Source organism: Pongo pygmaeus, chromosome 1 (genome assembly GCF_028885625.2).
Source record: "Pongo pygmaeus isolate AG05252 chromosome 1, NHGRI_mPonPyg2-v2.0_pri, whole genome shotgun sequence".
Taxonomy (NCBI): Eukaryota; Metazoa; Chordata; class Mammalia; order Primates; family Hominidae; genus Pongo; species Pongo pygmaeus.
This window is the reverse complement of record NC_072373.2, coordinates 166947202-166956225: the sequence shown is the minus strand read 5'-3', so window position 1 is coordinate 166956225 and position 9024 is coordinate 166947202.

The following is a 9024-nucleotide window of genomic DNA, read 5'->3' as shown; positions in this document are numbered from 1 at the left end:
ATATAACTGGTCTCCAAATTCTCCTTTACTGCTGCAAAATACAGGGGTCTGTCTTCCTTCTTTCACATATGTATTTCTCTACCTGTCCATGATATTCATTTTAACTGGATTGGGGTGCCCTGTCTGGGTCTTCAGCACTCCCTTGGATAGCATTGGTCCTACAGGTCACTGGAAAATGCTGTCCCTCTCACCTGTCTCATCTATACCTGCAAGGTATGTGTTAAATGAGGCTAACCTCTCAGATAAATGTTGGCTTCTAGCTCTGCTACCCACTATCATGTGCCTTTGAGCAAGTCACTTAAGCACTCTATGCTACATGTCATTTTGTTTTTAAAGTCTATTAGGCAGTGATAAACAAAACACATACCTCATACATTTTGAAGGATAGTTAGAAATTCTCTTTAAATTTTGAGTCCTGTGGGAAAAGGGACCACATCTTTCTTGTTCTCATGCTTAGCCTGTAGTTGGTTCTCAGTAATTGTTTTTTGAATGAATAAAAATGGCTTAGCCTGGTGCCTGAAGCATAGTAAGTACCCAAGAAAAGGTGTCTCTATATATATATCTCCTTCTCTAGTGGTCATCAGTTGTTTTGCCTACCCAAAAGCTAGTGTAAGTTTATTCTATTTTTTTTGAGACAAAGTCTCTATCTCTTACCCAGTCTACAGTGCAGTAGGGTAATCACAGCTCATTGCAGCCTCGAACTCTTAGGCTCAAGCAATCCTCCAGCCTCAGCCTCCCAAGTAGCTGGGACTAGAGGCATGCACCACCATGTCAAGCTAATTTTTAAAACTTTTTTTTTTTAGAGACAGGATCTCACTGTGTTGCCCAGGCTGGTCTGGAACTCCTGGGCTCAAGTGATCTCCTGCCTTGGCCTTCCAAAGCATGGGGATTCCAGGTGTGAGCACCAAGCCTGGCCTGCCCAGTATCTATTTGTGCATTTTCTAGTCATAAGGCCTCCATTTTCCTTTGTAAAACTTCTCCTTTCTCCTTCTCAGTTGTTGTGATTCTGGGGGCTGACTCCATAGAGCCACTCTAGGAGGTGATATGTGGCCCACACCTGGCCCAATTGAGGCCAATGAGAGGCCAAATGTTTTTCTGGATCTAACGTGAAAGGGACATTGTCTTTCCGTCAAGGTTACCAAGTTGGTAAAAGGTAAGCCTGAAGCTCCTGGTGGCCATCTCGTCCATGTGGGAGGAATCTGCCCAGGAGTAAAGCCAAGAGAAAAGAAAAGCAGACTTGAGGGAAGGAGGGAAACGGATTCCTAATGATTTCCTTTAGCATCTGAATTCAGCCAAAAATAAGACAGTCTCTGTCCACAAGGAGCTTACAGATAGGTAAAGACGATGTGATCAGGAGAGTCAGGCTGCCATGAAAACACTAACACAGGCTACATAGCCAGAACTTTGGTGAGTGTAGGTAGGCTTCTGGGCAGGCAGGGAGAGACATCTACATAGAGATGGAAATGATTAGTACGAGTCAGCCAGAAATGGGGCAGCATGTGAGAAAGGGGAGAAAGGAAAACAATGCAGATGAAAAACAATAAAACAATGGCTGAAAAGCAAAATAGTATGGTGCTTTCAGGGAATTCAATATGACAAAAGCACACACAACATTTTCCCAAATATGATCTCATTTAATCCGACACTTTGAAATCTTGCACAATAAAAACAATGGCCAGTTAGAATGTGTTCAGGTGCAAGTTAATGAAAACCTGTTTACTAGTGACTTATGCAATGAAGACATTTAATTACTTAGAGGTAGGCAATCCAGAGCTGCTACTTTAATTCTGTAATGTCATTAAGGATCTGGGGGCTGGGGGTGGTGATTCACATCTGTAATTCTAGCACTTTGGGAGGCTAAGGCGGGTGGATCACCTGAGGTCAGGAGTTCGAGACAGCCTGGCCAACATGGTGAAACCCTGTCTCTACTAAATATACAAAAATTAGCTGGGCGTGGTGGTGCAGGCCTGTAATCCCAGCTACTTGGGAGGCTGAGGCAGGAGCATCGTTTGAACTCAGGAGGCGGAGGTTGCAGTGAGCTGAGATCATGCCACTGCACTCCAGCCTGGATGATAGAGTAAGACTCTGTCTTAAAAAATATATATATATGTACATATATGGGGGCTGGGTGCAGTGGCTCACACCTGTAATTCCAGCACTTTGGGAGGCTGAGGAGGGAAGATTGCTTGAGTCCAAGAGTTTAAGACCAGCCTGGGCAACATAGTGAAAACCCATCTCTATCCCCCAAAAAGACAAACGAAACAAATTAGCTTGGTAGGATGGTGTGTGCCTGTGGTGCCAACTACTTAGGAGGCTGAGACAAGAGGATCATTTGAGCCTAGGAGGGGAGACCGCAGTTAGTTGTGATTCTGCCACTGCATTCCAGCCTAGGTGGCAGAGTGAGACCCTGTCTCAAAAAAAGAAAAAAGAATCTGGGCTCTTCCTATCTTTTTGTTTCACCATTTTTGGCTTTTGGATGCTTATTATGCATTATACATATTACTTGTGGTATACAGAATAACGGCCCCCCAAAATACCCACATTCTAATACACAGAATCCATTAATATATTACCTTACATGCCAGAAGGGACTTTGTAGATTTGATTGAGTTAAAGATATTGAGGGCTGGGAGCATGGTAGGTCATGTCTGTAACCCTAGCACTTTGGGGAGGCTGAGACGGGTGGATCACTTGTGCCCAGGAGTTGGAGACCAGCCCGGGCAACATGGCAAAACCCCATCTCTAATTAAAAATAAATAAATAGGCCAGGTGCAGTGGCTCACACCTGTAATCCCAGCATTTTGGGAGGCCGAGGCGGGTGGATCATGAGGTCAGGAGTTCAAGACCATCCTGACTAACACGGTGAAACCCTGTATCTACTAAAAATACAAAAATTAGCCAGGTGTGGTGGTGCGTACCTGTAATACCAGCTACTCAGGAGGCTGAGGCAGGAGAATCGCATGAACCTGGGAGGCAGAGGTTGCAGTGAGCCAAGGCGCCACTGCACTCCAGCCTGGGCAACAGAGCGAGACACCGTCTCAAAAAAAAAAAAATTAGCTGTGTGTGGTGGTGCATGCCTGTAATCCCGGCTACTTGGAAGGCTGAGGCAGGAGAATTTTCTGAACCTGGGAAGCAGAGGTTGCTGTGAGCCAAGATCGTGCCATTGTACTCCAGCCTGGGCAACAAGAGTGAAACTCCATCTCAAAAATACATAAATAGATTTAATTAATTATTTTTTTTTTAAAAAAAGAAGAGGTTAGAGAAAGAGAAAGATTTGTTTTTTGTTTTTTTTTTTTTTTTGAGACGGAGTCTTGCTCTGTCGCCCAGGCTGGAGTGCAGTGGCGCGATCTCTGCTCACCGCAAATTCCGCCTCCCGGGTTCACGCCATTCTCCTGCCTCAGCCTCCTGAGTAGCTGGGACTACAGGCACCCACCACCATGCCCGGCTTATTTTTTGTATTTTTAGTAGAGACGGGGTTTCATCATCCTAGCCAGGTTGGTCTTGATCTCCTGACCTCGTGATCCGCCCACCTCGGCCTCCCAAAGTGCTGGGATTACAGGCGTGAGCCACTGCGCCCGGCCGAGAAAGAGAAAGATTTGAAGATACTGTGGTGCTAGCTTTGAAGGTGAAGGAAGGAGCCATAAGCCAAGGAATGCAGACAGCTTTTAGAAGGTGGAAAAGTTCTGACCTCCAGAATTAAAATAAAATATATTTGTGTTTTGAGCCATTAAGTTTGTGGTAATTTGGCAATAGGAAATGAATTTCTCACCAATGGTTGCAAGACAACTGTCACAGCTCCAGGTATTATTTTCATAGCCAATGCAGGAAGAAGGGTTAGGGGTTTAAAAGGCAGATCCACGCCACATTCACTCCTTTTGTCAGGAAAGCAAAAGCATTCACAGGTATCCTGCCAGCTGACTTTCCCTACAAATCATTGAGAAGAACTTGGACAGAATGGCCACCTCTAGCTGCAAGGGAGGGTGGGAAAGTATCTGACTTTCCAGTCTGATTTGTTTTGTAGATGGGTCAGTCCCTTATTAATGAAAGCATAATTGGGTTGTGCTGAGGTGCAGAACATCGGAGCATGTGACTGCAGGTGCCATTCATCTGGGAGGAAGGGCCGTGGGAAAGTCTTTGTCCCATGTGCTAAGTGTCATTTGCCCTCAGCAGGCCAAGGCAGAGTGATTGAGTGCCTCAGAAACCGGGTTTTTCATAAGTGGGGGTTTTGGTATTTTTGGAAAGTAAGAATGAATATCCTTCTCTAAGGAGACCATCTGAGAGAGACTTTGGTTAGGGAGGGCTGATGTGCACCTCCAACCAGAGTCAAACGGTCTGGTGCTCTCTCTGAGTTGATTCCTCCCTTCAGACATTTGTGGAGAGAGTGAAGCCTGCTCCAAAATGATAAGGAGTGAAAGCTGAGAAATTATAACCAGAGGAAGGCTCTAGAGAACACAAAAGAGGGCCAGAACTGGAGTGGAGAGGGAAGACAGAAGTAAAACCATGTCTACTATTAAGGAGACAATGCAGAGAAAGCTAGGCATTGTTTTTATCAGCATTAACCTGATTGGTAGCTCTCTTGTTAGGGGGCAAGCTCCCATCAGTGAAAGGCAGTGATAAGTTTGGTGATCATAGTCAGAAAGCTTGGCATAGGATAGACATCCAGGCAAAGGATCTGACAATTGCAGCTTTTGACAAAATATCAGAATCTTGCTGTGGTGAACCAGGAGGAATGCACAGCACTGGGGATGGCAAAGAGTGACTTTGGCAGGGAAACAAAAGCTAAACAAAAAGTATAAGTTGCCTTGTGGGTAGGGATCACCCTCATTGATACTGGCCAGACCATAGGACTGTCCTGTTAGTTCTGGTTGTTGGAGAGAAGTTTGTTTGTTGGGGCAGTTTCTAGAGATCTTTGTGGAGGATCACCATCCTTGAACCCCATCCCCACCTCCCATGGATTTACTTACATACATGCATAGATATATATGTGCAAAGATGATCACTGCATCAATGTTTGGAAATTTTAAAAAAGCAGAAACAACCTAAATTCCCATTTGAAAGCCTTGGTTAAATAAATTATGCTATATCCATATAACAGAATACTCTGAGGCCATTTATGTTTATATGACTGATGTGGAGTAAGTTCCATATTAAGGGACTTTAGCAAGATGCAGAGCAGTGTATAGAACTCAAATGGAACAGCTTCCATTGTGGGGGCTGTTGTCTCTGGAGGTGAGGACCGAGGTTTGGGGGAGGAAGGAAGACATATTTTTGCTTGTTTTGAATTTTGGTTCTTTTTGAGACAGTGAGACAGTCTCACTCTGTTTCCCACGCTGGAGTGCAATGGTGAGATCTTGGCTCACTGCAACCTCCACCTCCCAAGCTCAAAGGATTCTTGTGCTTCAGCCTCCTGAGTAGCTGGGACTACAGGTGTGTGCCACCATGCTGGCTAACTTTTGTATTTTTAGTAGAGGTGGGGTTTTGCCATGTTGGTCAGGCTAGTCTTGAAATCCTGACCTTAAGTGATCCACTTGTCCCAGCCTCCCAAAGTGCTGGGATTATAGGCTTGAGCCACCATGCCCAGCCTGAAAACAATTTTTAACCAGATATATTGTGCCAGTTATTTATTGCTTTATAACAAATCATCTCAAAACTTACTGGCTAAACATATTGTATTTGGTTACAATTCTAAGGGTCAGAAATTAGAGCTGAACTCAGCCGGTCATTTCTCGTGTGCGTGCCTGGAGTCACTCATGTGGCTGTAGTCATCTGGTAACTAGATACGAGCTGAATGGCTTATGATGACCTCACTTAAATGTCTAGCTGTTGATGCTGGCTGTCACCTGAGACATCCGTCTCCTACAGGTTAACCTGGGCTTCTTTGTACGATGCCAGTGTTCAAAGAGAGCAAGAGCAGACGCTGCAAGGTTTCCTGAGGCCTAGACTCCAGAGGAGCTCATACAACACTTCTGCCACATTCTATTAGTCAAAGAAAGTCACAAGGCCAGCCCTGATTCAAGGATTGGCAAAATAGACTGCACTTCTTTCTGGGAGGAGCTGCAAAGAATTTGTGGCCACTTTTAATCCACCACTTGCACATGTTGCTTTTTCCAATAAAAGGTTCCACTTAATTAAAAAAAAAAAAAAAGCTGGGCATGGTGGCTCATGCCTACATCGCAGCACTTTTGGAGGCTAAGGTAGGTGGATCACTTGAGCCCAAGAGTTCAAGACCAGCCTGGGCAACATGGTGAAACCCCATCTCTACAAAAAATACAAAATTAGCTGGGCGTGGTGGTGCATGCCTGTTGTCCCAGCTACTCCAGAGGCTGAGATACGAGGATCAACTTAGCCCAGGATGATCGAGGCTGCTACTGTATGTACTCTAGCGTGGATGACAGAGGGAGATGCACACACACACACACACACACACACACACACACAATGAATGCTATTTGTAATACCTTCACAGGATCACAGGATTTTAAGAATTGGGTAGAACCTTCGAGATTATTGAGCATGAAACCTCCAAAGTTTATAAGTAAGGAAACTGAGGCCCAGAAAGCTGAAGTGTTTTGGAGAAAGTAACACAGTCAGTAGCAGCATCAGGAAGAAAACCAGGTCTTCTGACTTCTAGTCTTGTACTTTTAATTCCACAGCAGGGTTTTCTTTTTCAAACAAAGCTTATTAGTGATCTTTGATTAAGAAAACTTGACAGCAGTTTTGTAGTCCTACTGTTCCTCTAGTTAAGAACTTAAGATTCTATTAACTTCAAAGATTCTTTTTATTACTATTATACTTTAAGTTCTGGGATACATGTGCAGAACATGCAGGTTTGTTATATAGGTATGCATGGGCCATGGTGGTTTGCTGCACCCGTCAACCTGTCATCTACATTAGGTATTTCTCCTAATGCTATCCCTCCCCTTGCTCCCCATCCCCCCAACAGGTGTGTGATGTTCCCCTCCCTGTGTCCATGTGTTCTCATTGTTCAACTCCCACTTATGAGTGAGAACTAACTTCAAAGATTCTATCTCAAACAAACAAACGAAAGAAACTAAAGAAGTAGTCCAAGCAATTCTGAGAAAAGCAAAACAGAAATCTATCTTATCTAGTCTTAGTGCTGGTTTTTCCTTTTTTAGGAAATCTAGTCTTAGTGTATCTGTGGAATGAATAATTTACTGAATCATAAATACATTGATCAAAATTGCTTTACAAAATTGTTTAAATGAGTCTAGGTTATTTTTCCTTTTGGCATATTTTTAAATCCAAACCGTACTCTCAAGTATATTTAAGTAATCCTTATTGCTCCCACTGAGAACTTAGGAATTCTCTAACAGCTCTGCTTAGTCTTTAATTAATATAATCTTGATTATTAACTGTTGAATTAATGAACTTAAAGTAATTCAACAACTGTTTATTGTGAACCCACTGATTCAAAATACTATGCTGAAAACTGTAAAGAATATAGGAAAGAAAACATGAACCCTCCTCTTAAGAAGCTTAAAGTTTAGTTGCAGGCAAACATGTATAGACCTAATTACAACACAAAGAGGAATGAATTAGATGCCATAAAGGAGGTATTAGCAAAGCGGAATGAGGGTATAGAAGAAAGATTATAGTAATGCCAACTGGGCAGGGTGGGAAAGGCTATACCGTTATTTGTGGCAGAAAGGAGGAACGGAAAGACTTTCTATAGTTAGTGTGGTCTGTAGGATTTCCTCACAGAAAGTTAAAGTTGGGGAACTTATACAGCTTAAATACTTAGGATGCATGTCTGGGCTGTTGGAGCCCTCAGAACAGGTAGTCTCCCCATACCCATCCAAGAGGATCTATCTTTTGGTTCATAAAATTCTGAATTGGAGAATCTATTTAATTACTACTATGTATGAGTATCTGAATTAGATAGAGCCTACCAAACAATTAAAATCAAAGTTTTGGCATGCCAAGTAGGCAAAAACAGGCAAGCAGTCCTTTGAACAGAATTCTCTTTTAATGAGACTTGCTTCTTTTTGGGTTTGCTGACAAAGTAGGATAGATATGTATTTTCATAAAAGAGGAACATACAGGAAAATCATTTCTTAATTTATATACATATATTTATTTATTTTTTTCTCACATTCATTCACTGACACTTTCTTTTGTGTTCAAAAACCACCTTAAAAGAGGTAAAATGGCTAGGCAGAAGTTCCTCTTAAAAAAAAAACACAAAAAAAACCTAAAATTTGCCTGAATAACAGTAAGAATGAATGGTAAAATACCTGTTCTGTTCAGTTTGGAATATAGGTCCATAAACTACTTCTCTCATAGCCTTGAAACCCTGAGAACAAGTTGAGTCAATGTGAGGATGGAGTTTTAATCAGCTATTCTTGCTTTCTTGATTTAAATAAGACTCTTATTTTATGAGTGCCTGTGTTATTTTTCAACATCCGGTCACTTATGATATGCAGGTGCTAATGGAGCAAAGGATGTATATCATTGGATAAATACGAACACTATATTTTTCTTGGGGGACAATACATATTCTTAGGGCTGTTATTGAATTACGTTTTACTAGTCCTAAAATATTTAGAGTTATGTACTTAAAAGATACAGAGCATAGGTATTAGATCCACACAAAGTATTTTAGTCAGTGAATGTTCAATGTAGCAGGTAGAGATGAACTTAGCATGTCTTGTAGACTGAACTGGGAACAGACTCTTCAGCCATAAAATGCACTTAACATTCTATTTAATAGTGGTAAGGTCCTTGAAAATGCAATATCCATGCTAATCTTGCCTTTTTCTAAATCACAGATGAAAAATAGTTCAGTTAGGTAGAGCCTTCTCTTTCTATTTAAAGTGTGACATCTAATCTATTTAAACAACTACCAAAACTTTATTAATTCAATGTAAGAAAAGCGTGCTGAGAAAGTAGAGAACTTTATTAAGAACACAAGGTTTTTTGTTTTTTTTTTTCTTTTATTATTATTATTATTATTATTATTATACTTTAGGTTTTATGGTACATGTGCGCAATGTGCAGGTAAGT